This window comes from Colossoma macropomum, unplaced genomic scaffold (genome assembly GCF_904425465.1).
Source record: "Colossoma macropomum unplaced genomic scaffold, Colossoma_macropomum, whole genome shotgun sequence".
NCBI classification, from domain to species: domain Eukaryota; kingdom Metazoa; phylum Chordata; class Actinopteri; order Characiformes; family Serrasalmidae; genus Colossoma; species Colossoma macropomum.
This window is the reverse complement of record NW_023494796.1, coordinates 4731177-4750756: the sequence shown is the minus strand read 5'-3', so window position 1 is coordinate 4750756 and position 19580 is coordinate 4731177. Positions and strand designations below refer to the sequence as shown.

At 39.6% G+C, this 19580-nt stretch overlaps 1 pseudogene; it reads left to right on the top strand.

Annotated features, from left to right (window-relative positions):
- LOC118817003 overlaps positions 1–19580 on the top strand; it is a 304992-nt pseudogene that overhangs the window by 6145 nt on the left and 279267 nt on the right.

Sequence of the window (19580 nt, the reverse complement as noted above, 5' to 3'; positions counted from 1 at the left end):
TTGATAGGTGGTGATCAACCCCTCCAGCTTGTTCCTCAGGTGCCTAGGCTGTATGGTGTTAAATGCACTGGAGAAATCAAAGAACATGATTCTCACAGTGCTCCCAGGCTTCTCCAGGTGAGAAAGAGCTCTGTGTAGGAGGTAGATGACCGCGTCATCCACTCCTTGCCCATCTCTGTCCTCTGGTGAGCTCATCTATGGACCACTACATTTTGCCTGGCAAACTGTAGTGTTCTCCTCTTCATGATATGCTATACACTTTCAATACAGGAATGATCTGGACTACACAGCCATGCTGTTGTAGCAAATGCAGAATGAGGCCTGGCATTGTCTTGCTGAAATAATCATGGGCTTTCCAAGAAAAGGCATTGTCTCGATGGCTGCATATGTTCCTCTAAAATTCTGATACATTCCTCTGTGTCAGTGGTACCTTCACATGAATGCAAGTCAGTCACACCGTTGGCACTTTTTTGGCCCCATACCATTGAAGATCTTGGCTTTTAGACCTTTTGATAGAAGTCTTGATGCTTTCTTCTTTGGCATGTCCGTTTTTCACAAAAAACAAGCTGAAACAAGGACTCATCTGCACAGCACACATTCCTTTGAGACCATTTGAGATGAGTAATTAGTATTTTAGTTAACATACAATATCTTTTATGAATGAAAATCTTACGGTCGAATTGTCTATGATGTCATTGCCATAACGGTCACTGTCACTGGTGTTATGTGTATAATGAGACTGAGCTGAGAGCTGTAGTCTGTACCTTTTTATGGCCCCGATGTTTTGTTCTTGTGTTCAGCCAATAAACTTGGCACTATGTCTGAAGCCAAAGCTTTTGTGAAGAATCATTACTCGCATAAAGTAGTCATAGACTGATACAGAGGGGCTACACATTCAACAGTGATTTCTGGCCTTGACCTACACAGACTGAGATTTCTCTGGATTCCGTGAATCTTTTAGCAAAATGATGTATGATAGATGGTGACTGAGCTAAGTTCTTTGCAGTCTTGCATTGAGAAATGTTCTTTTTGAACTGTCACCAGTTTGATACAAAGTGGTGAGGCACAACCCATCTTCATTAGTAAAGACTGAGCCTTTGGTGGATGCTCCTTTTTGTTCAAACGTTGTTTGAAAAATTCCACAAATACTTGAATACTCTGCCTGTGTCCCAACTTTTTTTTTGAATGTGTTGCACGCATCAAATCCAACCTTTTGTTTACAATCAAAAAATATAATTCAGTTGGTCAGCTAAAACATTAAAAATCATTTCTTTGTACTTTTGTCAGTTAAAAGTTGAAGAGAATAAACATATCAGAGATTCTTATTTTTAAAAATGTCTTAAATTTTTCAGAAATGGGGTTTGTATATTAGGTTGAAAAAAATGAAATTGTGGTATTTGCAAATGTTTGGGCACCTTCACAGTAAATGTTGATTGTAGCCAAAGAGTTCAGTTTTTGTTTTATTAGACCACCACACTTGAATCTGAAATGGTTCTGGTTTATCTAAGACTTTTTTGCAAATGACATTTGTGATGAGATCACAATTGAGGTTACAATCTGACAGTCTTTCCATGTAGACGATATTTGTGCAACAACACTGCACAGTAGGACAGTGCATCATGGTTGCCATGCCAGCCAAATCTTCCACCACGTCTATGGCAGTGAGGTGGAGGGTTTTGCTTTGCCTAAAAAATGCTAAAAACTAGCATTTTTTAAGAGAGATTTCTTGGTCTTCCAGAACTTTCAAAAGTTGACCTTCCCTTTCAAACCGAGGACATTTATAAGCAAGAAGTGTTCAGATGAATTTTATATTTTTTGTACTGTTTTGTGAGAGTCAATAACCTATAGTTCAAATGAGTCCATAGCTGTGAAGGGTGAACACCCTAAGAGTTTTGAAGGACCACATTTTATTTTGCTCTGAAATTGTCTATACATGACAAAAAATACACATGAAGCAAAATTCTTAGCTCATCAATGACGTTGTAAAGCAGAGGATCCAGTTACATTCAGTGGGAAAATATGACAGTTATACATAGAATGAAACATATTGAGTTTAGGATCACTTTGTTTACCACAGTATGTAATGGTGGTGGTTTTTGAATAATCCCAGTCATTTTCTCCAAGAAGAAATCCAGTTTAGCCCTGCAATTTCCAGTATCTGCATAGTGACATGACACATGGCATGGTGACATGGCTTCAGTGGTCTATGTGTATTTAAGGAGTTTGAGTAATTTGATTATTGGCTTTTCCTCATCAGATGGAAGTTTATTCTTTCCTTTCTGCCAGTAGATGTAATTCTTGATTTGGATTTGTTGCATTGCAAATTAAGTTTTTTTTTTTTGTTTTTTTTTTCCAGAAATGAATGATGTCCTGTTTCAAGTCTTCTCCTGCCCTTTCCTACTCAGCTTAAATGTGCTTCCTTAGACACCACAGGACATTCCACCAAGAGGAAAGTTAAGCTGCTGAAACAGGTGGTTATATAAGAATATGGCATCCATAAGACGTGGTACTTTGCAAATGTCATCTGGTACCTCTCACAATGACACATCTCACACACAAACACAGGAACACAGCAAAGAGAGAAATCACTACTGCTCAGAGTGTGGGAAGAGTTTTACTAAACAGAGTCATCTCAGAACACACCAGCGCATCCACACCGGAGAGAAACCGTATCACTGCTCAGAGTGTGGACAGAGTTTTACTGCACAGAGTCATCTCAGAAGACACAAGCGCATCCACACCAGAGAGAAACCGTATCACTGCTCAGAGTGTGGAAAGAGTTTTACTGCACAGAGTCATCTCAGAACACACCAACGCATCCACACCGGAGAGAAACCATATCACTGCTCAGAGTGTGGACAGAGTTTTACTCAAAACAGCCATCTCCAACAGCACCAGCACATTCATACAGGAGTCAAGCCATATCACTGCTCAACGTGTTGGAAGAGTTTTACTACACAGAGTCATCTCAAAGTACACCAGCGCATCCACACAGGAGAGAAGCCGTATCACTGCTCAGAGTGTGAGAAGAGTTTTACTGAACAGAGTAAACTCAAAATACACCAGCGCATCCACACAGGAGAGAAGCCGTATCACTGCTCAGAGTGTCAGAAGAGTTTTACTGCACAGAGTCATCTCCAAACACACCAGCGCATTCACACAGGAGAGAAACCGTATCGCTGCTCAGAGTGTGGGAAGAGTTTTACTCAAATGAGTAATCTCCAACAGCACCAACACATTCACACAGAAGTCAAGTCATATCACTGCTCAACGTGTTGGAAGAGTTTTACTACACAGAGTCATCTCAAAGTACACCAGCGCATCCACACAGGAGAGAAGCCGTATCACTGCTCAGAGTGTGAGAAGAGTTTTACTGAACAGAGTAAACTCAAAATACACCAGCGCATCCACACAGGAGAGAAACCATATCACTGCTCAGAGTGTGGAAAGAGTTTTACTAAACAGAGTAATCTCCAAACACACCAGCGCATCCACACAGGAGAGAAACCGTATTGCTGCTCAGAGTGTGGGAAGAGTTTTACTCAAATGAGTAATCTCGAACAGCACCAGCACATTCACACCGGAGTGAAGCCGTGTCACTGCTCAGAGTGTGGGAAGAGTTTTAATACACAGAGTCATCTCAGAACACACCAGCGCATCCACACAGGAGAGAAACCGTATCACTGCTCAGAGTGTGGACAGAGTTTTACTGAACAGAGTAAACTCAAAATACACCAGCGCATTCACACAGGAGAGAAACCGTATCACTGCTCAGAGTGTGGAAAGAGTTTTACTTCGCACAGTTATCTCCAAACGCACCAGCGCATCCACACAGGAGAGAAACCGTATCATTGCACACAGTGTGGGAAGAGTTTTACTCAACAAAGTCATCTCCAACAGCACCAGCACATTCACACAGGAGTGAAGCCATATCACTGCTCAGCATGTTGGAAGAGTTTTACTACACAGAGTCATCTCAAAGTACACCAGCGCATCCACACAGGAGAGAAACCGTATCACTGCTCAGAGTGTGGGAAGAGTTTTACTGAACAGAGTAAACTCAAAATACACCAGCGCATTCACACAGGAGAGAAGCCGTATCACTGCTTAGAGTGTGGAAAGAGTTTTAATCGACAGAGTCATCTCCAAAACCACCAGCGCATTCACACAGGAGAGAAACCGTATCACTGCTCAGAGTGTGGACAGAGTTTTACTCAACAGAGTCATCTCCAAAACCACCAGCGCATTCACACAGGAGAGAAACCGTATCACGGCTCAGAGTATGGGAAGAGTTTCAGGTTTTCAAAGACTGTAAAGACACACAAGTGCATTAAGAGCTGTGGTGGAAACCAGAAGTAATATGTATAACCATAACACATTCTGGGAGTAAAATTTGCAGGAAAAAGTAATTCTAGGTCAGATTCTAGATATTTTTAGAGGAAAACCCCCTCTTGTTAGGAAGCTGGCTGTCCATCAGGACCTGGTGAAGAGGCAAAATGTGTTTGACCTAATAATCAAAGACTTTTATGTTAATGTAACAGGACTCAAATAATTTGTACTTCCCCTCTACCACTAAGCTTCTTTGCTTGTCAAGTTCAGTATAATATGTAAAAAATAAATTAACCAATCAAAAAATGCATTACCTTATGAATACCTCAAATGTTGAATGTAATAATTAACTTATCTCAAAGTTGGAAGCAAACTTCACAGGTCAATGTCGATGCTGACTGAGCAGGAAAAAGGGAAGGGCAAAATTTAAAATGAGGTGCGTCCGTTTTAATAGATCCGGCCCAAGTCTGTTCTGACTCTGCTATACGGTAGACCGTTTAGGGCCGTTAACGCTGAAGTCCGCAGTGCAGATCCGACTGCCAGGAGGATTTTGTGATCGCCAGGGTAATCTGGCCGGATCGTGCTTGCTGTCTGAGTAGTCTTATATAACATTGAATTGAATGGTTTATTCTTTTTTCTTTTTCTTTTTCTTCATTTAAGTCTACAAAAAAACAAATGTTTTCTTTCAGTGGTCAGACAGAGGATGTAATTCCAGCATCAATAGTGTATTCTTAGTAGCCTGTTAAGAATTATGTAATCAAAAATGTTTGTTTTTTGTTTCTTCTTTTTGAAATGTATATTTTTTAGCATACGTAGAATATATTAGCATAAGACATATTGCAGACTGTAGTAATATGCTTGTTAGTTTGCCAAATTGACTTTTCACAAATTATACTACTCATCTGAATGTGAGTTATCAGAACTATCATTGACGCCTGAATTATGGCTACTTCCAAACTAGTGGTCCTCTCCCTGCTGCTACACAGTGCCCTCAACAAACTCAGATTTTGAGGTCAACACTGTGGAATCTCCTCTTCAGGTCAGCCCACAGGTGTCCTTTGGAGTTTAGGTCAGGGGAATGGAGTGGCATGGCAAAACCTTAGTTCAGTTATCAGGGAACCGTTTTTGTGCTGTTTTTGAGGCGTGCTTTGGGTCATTGTCCTGCTGGAAGACCCAAACTGTGGCCCAGTTTAAGCTTCCTGGCTGAGGCGGTCAGGTTTTGACTTTATTTCTGCTGCTACATGATGGAGTCTGTGATAATATGTATCTGAATAAATTGTCCAGGGCCTTTGGAAGAAAACCTGCCCACCAACATCAGAGATCCAACACCATACTTCACATTTGGTATAAGGTCCTTTTCTGCATGGCTGTCCTTGTGTCCATGCCAAACTCTAGTGTTTATATTTTAATGTCTCACAGCTTTGATCCTGCTTTCCCCCTTGAATGTATATTTTAGTGTCTCACAGCTATGACCATGCGGTGTAACTGGTAGGTATATTTTAACATCTCCCAGCTTTGCTCTTGCAGCCCCCTTGCAGGTATATTTTAGCACCTCCAAGCTTTGATCCTCCAGTCCCCCTGGCAAGTATGTTTTAGTGTCTCCCAGCTTCCAACCTGAAGCCACTTTGACAGTTATATTTTAACATCTCACAGCATTGATCCTGCAGTCCCCCTGGCTCATATATTTTATTGTCTGACAGCTTTGATTCCTGAAGTCTCCCTAACAGGCATATTTTAGTGTTTCCCAGGATTTGTCCTGCAGACCCTGGGATAAGTTCATTTTAGTGTCTCTCAACTTTGGTCCTGCAGCCCCCTGGCAGGTATATTTTAACATCTCCCAGATTTGATCGTGCAGTCCCTCTGGTAGGTATATTTTAGGGTTTATCTGCTTTGATTCCTGTAGTCCCACTAGCAGGTATATTTTAGCATCTCCAAGTCATGATCCTGCAGACCCCCCTGATAGATATATTTTAGTGTTTCCCAGCAATGATCTTGCAGTCCCATTGGAAGGATAATTTTAGTGTCTCTCAGCTTTGATCCTGCAAACCCCTGGCAGGTACATTTTAGCATCTCCTGGCATTGATCCTACAGTCCACCTGACAGCTATATTTTAAAACCTCCCAGCTTTGATTCCTAAAGTCCCCCTTAGCAGTATATTTTAGGGTTTCCCTGCATTAATCTTGCAGCCTTCCAGATGGGTAAATTTAGTGTCTCTCAGCCTTGATACTGCAGCCCCCTGGCAGGTATATTTTAGCATCTCCCAGTATTGATCCTGCTGCCCACCTGACAGGTACATTTTAGTGTCTCCCTTCTGTGATCATGCAGCCTAACTGGCAGGTATATTTTAGCATTTCCCAGCTTTGATCCTGCAAACCCCTGGATGGGTCCATTTTACAATATCCCAGCTTTGATCCTGCCATCAGCCTAGCAAGTACTTTTTAGTGTCTCCCAGCTTTGATCTTGCAGCCCCCCCTGACAGGTATATTTTAGCATCTCCCAGCATTGATCCTGCTGCCCACCTGACGGGTACATTTTAGTGTCTCCTAGCTGTAATACTGCAAACCCCCTGGCAGGTCCCTCTAGTATTTATATTTTAGTGTCTTACTTCTGAAAGACTCAGCCTCTCTGAGATGCTCTTTTAATACCCAATCATGTTACTTTCCTGTTGCCAATCAATTACCAGGTGTTTTTTAGCATTACACAAATGTACCAGCCTTTTGTTGCCCTGTCCCAATGTTTTTGGAATGTGTACTTGGCATCAAATTCAAAATGGGTATATATTTTTAAAAAAACAATAACATTTCTCAGGCTGTCAAAAAGGTCCTCAGGAGAGCCCCTGCAAAAGATCTGTCTCCTAAGCAGGTAGAGTCTACTCTGGCCTTTCCTATAAAGTGCACTAATGTAATGTGACCAGTCCAGTCTATTGTTGAGGTGAAAACCCAGATACTTGTAAGGGTCCACTCTCTCAATGTCCATTCCCTGAATGCTCAGTGGTGGTGATTGCGCCTGCGGAAATCCACCACCTTCTCTTTGGTCTTTCCTGCATTGATCAGGAGGTGGTTCCTCAGACACCAGTCCACAAAGTCCTGGGTAAGTTCTCTGTACTGTCTGTCATTCTCATCTGTAATGAGTCTGATGATTGCTGAGTCATCAGAGACCTTCTGTAGATGGCAGTTTGGTGAGCTGTACATGAAGTCTGCAGTGTACAGGGTGAAACAGAACAGTGCCAGGACTGTTTCCTGCAGGGCCACTGTACTGCTGACCACCATGTCAGACATACAATCCTGTGCCCTCACATACTGTGGTTGGTTGGTGAGGTAGTCCAGAATCCAATGTGGTAGGCGGTGGTCCACCCCTGTCTTCTCCAGCTTGTTCCTCACAAGCCTAGGCTGTATGGTGTTAAAGGCACTGGAGAAATTAAAGAACATGATTCTCACAGTGCTCCCAGGCTTCTCCAGGTGAGAAAGAGTTTTGTAAAGAAGGTAGATGGCCGCATCATCCACTCCAATGCCAGGTTGATGGGCAAACTTAAGTGGGTCCAGAGGTGAGCTCACCAGAGGGCAGAGATAGGCAAGGACCAGCACTGGCACTAAAGAGGGGGCTGAGTGCGGGAGGGGGTGGGCAGTACACTGGGAGTGCAGAAGAGGGGGGTTGCAGCAGGGGTAACTGTGTAGGGGGAGGGTGCTCAAATCTCAAATACAACTGACTATAAGTTGCACAACACTAAACTGACAATACATTAAGAATTAGTCTTTGCAGTGTTTCTAGTGTTTTAAAAATAACATTTTCTCTCCAAAACCTCAAGCTCACTCAGAAGCTTTGAGACTCAAACAAAAATATATACACATATATAAATCCCTATGGGATTAAAAAAATATTTCTCAGTAGATATATCTTCCTGAGCTACTTTTTTACATATCAGCTTAACACCTTTCACACTGCCCTGTTGTTTCCTCTTCAGGCTACGTTTACACAGCGGGTAGAAGTGGCCCAAATCAGATTTTCCCACCAAATCAGATTTTTTTGTTTGGCTGTTCACATTGTCTTCTAAATGTGACCTGTATGTGACATTAGTCTGAACAGATCACGCTCCTAAACTGACCAGCATCACAGGAGCGAGTATAAAGTTCCAGTGGTTGACAGCTGGACTCATCACCCACAGTGTGTTCGAGTTCGCTGTAAAAAGGGCGTGCTATTCGGCCATGGCCACTTCTTTGGTTCGTGTCCTCAGATTCTTTAAACTGTTCTCTGACGCTGCAGCCTCGGTCTCCTCTGGCCTCGTTTGGCCATTTTGTTTGAACACGGAGTGGTTTGATGAGTCTCTTTTAATTTTTTAGTACAGAAACATTAACCTAAATATTTATTATTGAGTCTCAGCAGGGCGAAATTATGACGAATGTCGAGTTGTACTGACGTAAAAGTCGCATGAATTCCGATCTGGCTGTTCAGACAGAGTCGCATTGCTGCAGATCGGATACGTATCAGATTTCAGTACCACATATGAAAGCGTCTCAAATCGGAATTGAAAATGTCAGATTCAGTGCATTTTTTTGCTGTTCACACAGCTACACAGATGACACATCTGTGTCACATTTGAGGAAAAAGATCGGATTTGGGCCACTTTTACCTGCTGTGTAAATGTAGCCAAAGTGGCCCAAATCTGATCTTTTTCCTCAAATGTGACACAGATGAGTCACCTGTGTGTCTGTGTGAACTCGACATTTGTCATCATTTCACGCTGCTGAGACTCATAAAAATTCAGGCTGATGTTTCTGTACCAAAAAATAGAAGAAAGTCATCGCAGCTGCTCCATGTTCAAAAAGGTTTTGAACAAAACAGCCGAGCGGGGCCGGAGGAGCCCAAGGCTGCAGCATTTAAAGAATCTGAGGACACGAACCAAAGAAGCGGCCGTGGCAGATTAACGCGCCCTTTTTACGGTGAACACGAACACAATCTGAGTGATGAGCCCAGCTGTCAACCACTGGAACTTCATAATCGCTCCTGTGATGCTGGCGAAGACGAAACTGAAGCTCCAGGAGTGACAGGCGTTCACTGGCCGTCATGACTATTTACCTCCGCCTTGTGAAGTATTGTTCTTTTGCGCATGCAGGTCGGTTTCGGAACGAGATCTGTTCAGACTGATGTCACATACAGGTCACATTTAAAAGACAATGTGAACAGCCAAATAAAAACATCGGATTTGGTGAGAAAATCAGATTTGGGCCACTTTTACCTGCTGTGTAATCGTAGCCATTTACCTGCTGTGTAAACCTAGCCTAATTGTCTTTATTTGTAGTGAATTCACAGGTATACCTTAATCTTTTCTGTATTGGAGGCTCCCAAGTAGTTCTTGCCCAAAATGGTCCGTCCATCTAAATCATATCATAAATATACTGTTAACACAAGATCCTGTGTTAACATTACTGTTTTAAAGCAAGTGTCTAAATAAGGTTCAAAATAAACTTTTTCTACCATTGATTAAGTCTTGTGCCACAGCCATAGTGTGATGTGCCTGGTAGTTCATTTTATGCAAGCCAGACTTTAACATACAGTGGGTAACTTTTAATGGTAAAAATCAACAGATGCAACCAAATTGCTGTATGTGCATATTTGCCAGCTATGCTCCGAGTGTGGCCCTGTCCTGCATATTTTTGTAGTTTTCCCTGCTATAACAAACCTGGGCACATATTCACAAAGCATCTCAGAGCAGCAGTGCTGATCTAGGGGCTGTTTCTGTAAGTCCTAAACTAGCACTTATACTCCTAGAAATGTTGTGAAGATGGGTGATTTCAACAAATTAGCTTAGTATCCTGACTTAACGTGGCCATGGTAGTGCAGGGAGAACATTTTTTTTGTCCAAGACACAGGAACTCCAGGGTATTCATTTATAATGCCCAGAGTGTCTGTGAATTCCTCTGCTATTAGACTGGTATGACTTTGGGTTTAAGTTAGCTGAGAAATACTGCTTTGAGAAATACAAATTTGAAAACTACTTTGTGATTGGTTCAGTTTTAAAATCAATCAAATCTTGTGTCAGGGTGGTAGCGCTATAGGGTGTAAGGGTCAGTGTTTGGCTTTGTCTTTTCTCACACTGGAATTGCAAGTTTCACTTTTACATATGAGAATAATATGTAAAAGTGAAACTTAAAAAAAAAGAAAATTATAGAAGCTGAACTGTCATGCATGTTGGTTTTCTGTTAAAAAGTACGATTTTGGAATGACTTATGATCGATTCTGGTTTTCCTGTACATGGTATGGGAAGCTCAGCTTGTTTCTGTACAATTGCTTGAGACATAAATATAAAATTATATGATTAAATGGGAAATGTTCAAAATACACTGTTCAACTTGATTTTTGAAATAACTGAATTAGTAAGTCAGGACACTGGAAAAAAAAAATATACTGCCACACCTTCATCTGTCTTTTGCCTTGGGGTTTCAGGAGTTGCCTTTGGTTGAGGAACTGGTCCATCTAAATAGCACATACATTTTTACAACACTGTGTTTAGCCTTATTTAGCCATATTGGATTGGTGTGTAGTTTTAGTGAGCTATCACACATACCTTGATGTTTTTTCTTAGTTGGAGGCTCCCAAGTATCCTTTGTCTGCAAAGGTCTCTCATCTAAAAAGGTCATACAACATAAATGTGCTCATAAGACAGCCTGTGTTAAAGTTGCATGTGATATTGCTCTGACCTGTTTTTCTGTTTCATTTCAGCAGTATACATACACAGAATCCCCAGTGTGTCATTCCCCTACCCTCACTGCTGTCTCCATATTTGATGAGTCTTTTTGTTGGCCTTTTTGGATGAACGGTTTCATTGTCACTTTCAACAGTAGATTTGTACTCTGCAGTATGTTCTGGAGTGATGAGCCAAGATTTGGCATTGTACAGGTGTGTATGCATTCTGTGGCAAGTTATATACATGTCATTAAATGAAAATCTCATTGCTACCTGCTTTATAGTTTAATTTGCAAGACTTTGTCATTGGTATATGGCAGATTGTTGTCTTGGGTCATAAAATGGCAGTAGGATTAAGGTAGCAGCAGTGGACTGAAGCAGGCCATGAGAGGCAAATTAGTGTGTATTTTTTACATATTGCTGTTTTCTCCAAAATAGTAACTTTATAGGAGAAGGAAAAAACGTACTTTACTTTTGATGTTTGTCAATGGAAGCAGACTTTTTTTCCAAGTAATTTTGGGTTATTTCTGTTGGTCTATGATCATGGTTTCATGATACATCATAAAAATGACAAACAATATAAAGTGTAACGGGTACTTTCAAATGATGTCAAAAACAGAAAAATGACAAAAATGGAGATACACAGCTGTTGTCGGAACAAAACTTAGTGTGTGTAAAAGAGAATTTGTAAATAGTATACATTAATATTGTCTAAGAATTTAATATATTTTGTACTGGCTTTTATGCTTAGGGTAGTGTTTATGTCTAATCTTACCTCGTAAAAGTAAAACAAGAGAGGGCCTCTCCTCTAATCTCGTTCCTAAACTTTGTGGCATCCTGCTCTTCCACTGGGCATGTCTCTGCACAGTGAGCTGACGTTATCCGCAGGGTTGCCAGATTTGGTGAATGTTTTCCAGACAGACCTGAAAGTCTTGACAAAATAGAGGAGCTTTTTTACATTTCTTACTCTCACACTGGAATTGCAAGAGAAGGTTCAAGTCAAGGTGACCTTAAAAGAAAAAAAGTGTTAGTGAAGTGTTTTCACAGTTGTTGTAGCCAGATAGTATTACTTTCAACACATCTAGCTAGCTAAGTTAACCAGCGAAGTTAAGAAAAGAGCTAGATGTGTTATTGTAGTTGTCATACAGTGATACTTGGTGACTTGTTACATGTCTTACCTCAGTCCGTAAAGTGGCGTAAGGCGAATTCTGAAGGCTAAGATGGCTGTGTTAACCGAGCTAACTAGCTAACCAACTAACCTAGATGCTAACTAACTACTGTTTGCTATTGGTGTAAAGCTAACGCTAATATATCTAAAACTTTACGTGAATGCTGTCAATAAAAACTATAAAAAACCTATAGTTTTAAACTAACCTTAATGATCTGTGATGACCGGGGTAAGTGCAGTCCTTAATACTGAATGCCCTCCTTAGGCAGTGTGATGTGTAGATGATTGTGTGTCCAGTTGCTGGATACCATCCGTGCAGTTTTGATTATCCTTCGCTGTGCTTTCTGCTCAGTTTTATTGCAATTAGCACAACACACTGTACATCAATATGTAATTATTAATTCAATAATGCATCAGTAGAAAATGAGCAACTGATGGGGTAAACTACATCTTTGTGGGAGGCTGCACTGAAACATGATGCACTGCTTCAGATTTATAGGATGTTGTTTTTGTGTCTCATGAGGTTGCTAGTGTTCCCCCATTTACACACCACTACTACTTTACATATATTGCATTTAGCTGCATTATCATTAAATTTAATGACAGACTGGAGAGCAGAGAATGATGCTCTGCATTCAAAATGGTTAAGGTAGTCAGAGGCATGGAAGTCTATCATCAATTTTACCAGTTTAGTATGGGTTCTCTATGAGCATCTCTACTTGCACATGATAAAGTCAACATGAAAACTTTGCTTTAACAGTTGGTTTTGGACCAACAAGACACTTTCTCTAGATAAGGTGAAAGTTAATAAATTCGCAAAATATAGAGATTAATGAGTAATTCATTAAATAAATGAATGTTGCTCAGGTCGTTACAGAAAATGCTTAAATTTCTACTTGAAACTAAAGACCTTATGAGCCTAGTAATTCATTTCTATGGCATTTCTTAGTAGTCTTTGAATGAAAACCTGTTAAGGATCCCATAAACTCTTGGGGTTGCTTTTCACAGTGTAAATATAAAACATGACAAAATATAAAATCTGATTTCTGATTCTGTACATGTTTTTAAATGTTTTTAATTACACTTTTTTAAGCACGGCTAGCTACATTTTTTTATGACAGCTCCTCCAGGATCCTTTTTTTATGTGGTAGGCTTATATCATATTTGATGTTGTACTTTAAGTTAAACAGTTGACAGAGTTTACATTCAACCTTCTTAGAATCATCTTTACAAGTCATGAAGTGCACACAAATAAAGAATTCTTACTTCATGTTATACCTGCTTTGCTCTTCAGAACCCAAAGCACCACTGATGCAGATGAACAAGTTCAGTGAAACAGAAATTGGAGACTCACTAGCTAAATGGTCCAAATGTCCATTTTCAGAAATATTAACAATTTTGTAAATATATACATGTGAACGCATGAATAATAAAAAAAAAAATTCCAGTCTTCTAAAATGTGATTAGTCTAAACTTTGTATCTTAAAAATACTGAAGATAATCAGCTTGTCAACTAGTTGAGGCAACAGCCCAAACTTAAATGCACAAAAAAAATGTATATCCTTACTTATTTGCTTATCTTGTGACTTAAGCTTATTTTGCTTAAGTTTGCGAATATTTCTGTAAGTGAACATATGAAGTGAAAAATATGGCAGTTTACATTAGGATGGAAACACATATCCTCTGGAATGCATTACAAATGGTACTTTATCAGCTTTTTACCTGTTTTACTGTCTAATGCCTGTACTCTTAGAAACTGTAGGAGATCTGCCTGGGTGTGTTTAGTTAGTTGGGTTAAGTGTCTACGATGAAGCGGAGGAAGCGGTGATTACCTTCATTGCTAAGGGGCTGCCCTGTATGAGCCTTTTCTGCAGGTGTCAATAAAGAGCGCTTCTCTCCTGAGTCTCCTTCACCAAGAGGCTAGAGTACTGTTTATTATGACTGAAAGACAATGTAATCTAGTGTCCATATGCCTGTGAGAAGCGCAGTTCGGCACAACCTATTGAACTTGAGCACTTCAGCAGCTGATCTGGGGAGCCGGGAGACCCCCGTTAAATGGTGGGAGTTCAGTTCTATTGTTTCTTTCTTATATAATTTGTACAGGTCAAATATTTAAACGTTTATACAAAAAGTGATATAGCTTGTAAAAAAGTAAATACACCAGAACCACAGGCCTGATTTCTGTGATTTTTGAGCTTCCATAGCTGCGCTCTGCACATTTATTTCCGCTTATGATGGGAAATTTGGATCATTAAATACGACCCTTTATTTATTGCTGTTTGTTTATTTAATTTTAAGATTATTTTGTGAAATTGTAAAATGAAGCTATTTCTTGTTTTTTGACTGACAATAACAGAACCAGAAACAAGGATCGACCCATTTGCCATTTTTCAATATGGTTTTTAAAATGAAAATCAAATGAACAGATGGTACACAGACCGTCAACGGACCTACACAGACCCCTAGGTCGTGTATCGTTTGGTCTTACCATTTTCATTTCAAAAACAGTATTGAAAAATGGGAAAATGAGTCAAATTCATTTGATTCTCTTATTGTCAGTAGAAAAATCAAGAAATAGCTTTTTTTACTTTTCTTTTTGGACTCCAGCCACTTCTTTTTGGACTCCAGCTATGCAGGTGCTTCATGCTCCCCGATCAGCTGCTGATGCACTTAACTTCACAGTACGATGTAGTGTGTTGGTGAAAGAGGCACAGGAGAGGCTGTGATTCTGCTATGAGAAATGCTCTTTATTTCTTTATAATTGACCGGTTTAATCTGGCGTCAGTTTGAATTAAAGTAAACAGGTCGCTGAAATAAGTTCTGTAGTCTTTGTAATAAAGCAAAATACAGGAATGATGTGCGCTTCTGTCAAGTCAGGTGTTAAACAGGCTGATTACAGACACTGCTCTGAGGAAAGCGTGTCCTGATGTTGAATTCCCTCGTTTGGTTCAGACCCTCAAAAAAAAAAGGCTCCCAGAAGTGAACAGAACCACAGGGACCCATGATTTTTTGTGGACTACAGTTAGTGGTTTTAGTGCGCAACTGAGTACAGTTGCAGTGCTCACACCTGTCAGAACTTTGATTGGTCTGCACAAAAAAGGGGTGCCTAACAAGGTAATTGTGGACATAATGTTTTCTTTAGTTCAGTGTGTTTTATAGGTGTGGACACTCCACTCATACTCTGGTGCGTACTAAACACGTGAATCATGGGTCTTGGTTTGCTTCCAAGTGAACCCTGCTTCTGTTCGCTTCTTAGTGGGAAAGCATTTTTAGTGATGGTTAATTTATTGTTGTTGTTTATATGATTAGTTTGTGAAACTTGCTTCTTGATTTTTCCACTGACAGGAAAAGAACCAAAAACAAGAATCGACCCATTTTTCGTTTTTCAGTACTGGATTTTGAAACGAAAATTGAAGGTGCACGGACCCTAAACACCCTTGGTCAAGCCGCATGATCATGTGTTTTACTTCCTTGAACAATAAAGATAAGGTGAATTAGGGTATTGCAACTGTCCCAGCTCATCAGGTGTCTCTGAATCATTTTCTGAAATTCAATTAGATATGCCACTCTTTGGTTTGGTATCAGCTCATACAAGGATCATTCCCCTGTATGTACCAGATAATTATTCCAAATTTAATTATACGATTCTTAAATTGAACAAAATCTAAACTATAGTAATACTGAGACATTTGGTTGACAGGTGCGAAGTGTAAAAATCACTAAATCAGTTAGGGTCAAAAAATGAGATTATGTAATAATTATAACCGTGTTTGCAAGGATATTATAAGTCTAAAACCAACTAAATGTAAAATGAGCTAAGTTTGCATAACACAAATATGTAAGGCCTATTCTTTTTTAATGTTGGTGTTTATTTTGCTTTGCATGTTTGCCTTCTAAACCCCACCTCTTCTCTGTTATGGCAGAAGCCCTGTTGACTACATTAAATAAATGCATCTTTTTTTACCCTAAACAACAAGACTATCACCAATAAATTAGCATTTACACAGTTTACTGTGTAGACCACAACAGTCTGCAGGAAGAATTACTTCACAGTGAATATTACCACCCATCCCATTGCAGCCTTTTTACACTCATGCTGTCTGGAGAGAGAATGAATATTCAAGGGCCACCAATTTTCAGCAATATATATAAATACAACAGAGGATCTCAGTCTGGTCCTAGACCGCACACTATACGCAATTTTATGTTTTCCTTTGTCTATCACATCTCATTCACAAGAACATGCAGAGCATGTGGTCCCTGAGACTGAAATTTGAGAAACTGTGTAAACAATAGTTACTATGTATGTGCTTAGGCCAACACACTCACTAACTATGGAAATCAGTGTGTTTATTTGGAGACACCATATTTTGAGTTACTTTTTCATATTTAACATGTCTCTTTTTAGAGTGTAATAAAATACAATCCTGAACACCTTTTTTACTATAGCCTGATGCTTAACGATAACTTGACATGATCACACATCACTCCATATATTATAGCATAGATGTTTTATCGGTTTTCATTCCATGGACAAATTATGTTGTTGACAAACAATGTTAACCTCCCTGCAAAAGACATGCAGCTCCTGCACATTTAACTCTTATTTTAACTGGTGGGCTTTGTGTAAAAAAACACGATGCAGTTTTGTTAATAAACATTTGTTTTTTAATGAAAAAATAGGCCTCTATTTCTGTAAAAATACTATTTAAACAATCTAACCAAAATTGCGTTTTATCCAAAAACTCAAAGGGATCATTTTTGATCCCTAGAAAAAAGGAAATATGAACTGGTGTACAGGTTCCTGTTTGTCCTTGCATCCACACTCATGTTTAATGCTGTTAGATGTATTACCAGTTTTACTTGCTGCTAATCTCCTGTTCTTTTTCTTGTAGACACTGCTGCAGTAATGGAAAGAAAAACTGCCCATCACCTACAAAGGGAATAAAAAGTTATTACATTAAATGGTTAGAAATATGCTGCATGATTCCTCTGAGACATTGTTTTACGATAATATTGAGAATGTTTTGGCCTAAAAATGTGTATATATTTTTTATTTATTAATGGTGGAGGAATACATGCAGGGTGTAAAGCTAAACAGTGCCCTTTTTTTTTTCTTTCTTCCTTCCCCAACAAGATTTTTTTTTTTTTTTCATTAATTATTATATGTCCTTTACTGGTCAAAGGCTCGTTTGTAAATAGAGATGAATATTTGGTGTTTTTGATGGTTCTGCCATATAAATAATAGTAAATGTTGTATATAATCCATCAGCTCTGTACGTTGCCCTTTTGTATCATCTCTTTATATCTTTATCAGTAAAGAATATCTTCTTAGTCTTTGTTAATAAAGATTTTTCAAGGGCAGTGTTTGTTAATGCTGATCCAGCTAAGTCAGGTTCTTTTTTTTAAATGGGTTAGATGTGTTGGGGCAATGAACAGTTCAAACTCCTGTAGAACATTACATTATATGATACAATAATGCACAGAAAAAGAAAAAAAAAACATGTAGTACAAGTATGGATTTTTCCAGGTCCTCATGTCAACATTTATTGTTTTATAAAGTTGAAAATGTGTACAGGTGCATTAGACCAAAGATCTACACTGAAATAAACAATGAACAACATGGGCGGTAATTAATATACTGTCTGAGGACTTAACGACGTTTGAAACTGCTCAATTTGAGAGGTACTGGAACCACCGACAAGCAACGTTGCCACTACGTTGCCAGTTGGTAAGTTTCAAACTGACCAAAAAGTACAAATAGACTACGTTGCTGGTTCGTCGTGTGTTAGCTGGGAATGTGCTTCGATGTGGTGCGCGTGTACGGTTTTCATCTCTTTTCATTTGTTGATTCTCGCGGCAACGTCTTTAATTTGGCTTTATTTCCCACCACAATCGATCCAGTAACAATATGAAATAAAGTATGGCCAAGCAGTGCATTGCGGCAGATGCACTTTTCATCTCTTTTCATATCCCTTTAATGTCCTTACCAAGCAAAAAGCAATGGAATTTTTTTGGGGCAATAATAAAAAAAAATTTGTTGTTTTTTTGACCCCACAATTTTTAAATATCTCTACTAAACGGTCAAGATGGCACTTTGTAGCATATATTGTGACTCAAAATGTGCTCTACCAAATGGTTGGGCAGAACATTAAAGGGAAATCTTGATTCTCGCAGCAACGTCTTAATTTAGCTTTGCTTCAGGTCAGACATTTTTCCACCACAATTGAACGCCTATCAGTGACAAAGGATGTGCTTCGGTGCAATGTGTAGTGGCCGGTGCACTTTTAATCTCTTTTCATATCTTGATTCTTGCGGCAACGTCTTTAATTTGTCGCTACGCAGCGCATGGCCATATTTTATTTGATATTTTTCCATGATTGATTGTGGTTGGAAAAAGTGCACCTGCCACTAGGCACCGCACCGAAGCCCATTCTTTTCATTGATAAGCGTTCAATTGTGGTGCAAACATGTTTGACCGGAAATACAGCCAAATTGCAGCGAGAATCAACATATGAAAAGAGATTAAAGGTGCACCTGCCACTACGCACCACATGGCCATACTTTATTTGATACTGTTATGTGATCGACTGTGGTGGGACACAGTTCGACCTGAAATGAAACCAAATTAAAACCGTTACCGTGAGAATCAAGATATAAAAACAGATGAAAAATGCACCTGCCGCTATGCAGCACATGGCCATATTTTTATGTGAACGATTGTGGTGCGAAACAGTTGGACCTGAAATAAAGGCAAATTAAAGAGGTTTCCATGAGAATCAAGACGTGAAAAGAGATGAAAAGTGCACCTGCCACTACGCACTACATAGAAGCACATTCTTTGTCATTGAGAAGCGTTCAATTGTGGTGTAAAAATGTTTGACCTGAAATTAAGCGAAATTATAGATGTTGCCGCCAGAATCAAGACATAAAAATAGATGAAAACTGCACCTGCCTCTGGGCACGGCATCGATTCACATTCATTGTCATTGTGAAGCGTTCAATGGTGGAGGATATGAAAAGAGATGAAAAGTGCACCTGCCGCAATGCAGCGCATGGCCACACATTATTTTATATTTTTACACGATGGATTGTGGTGGGAAACTGTTCAACCTCAAATAAAGCCTAATTAAAGACAATGCCATCAAGATATGAAAAGAGATGAAAAGTGCACTTACCACTATGCACCGCATCAAAACACATTCTCTGTCATTGAGAAGCGTTCAGTTGTGGAGGAAACAGGTCGACCTGGAATAAAGCGAAATTAAAGACGTTGCCAAGAGAATCAAGATATGTCAAGAGGTGAAAAGTGCACCTGCTGGTACGAAGCGCATGGCCATAGTTATTTGATAGTTTTCAGGGACCGATTGTGGTGGGAAACAGGTCGACCTGAAATAAAGCC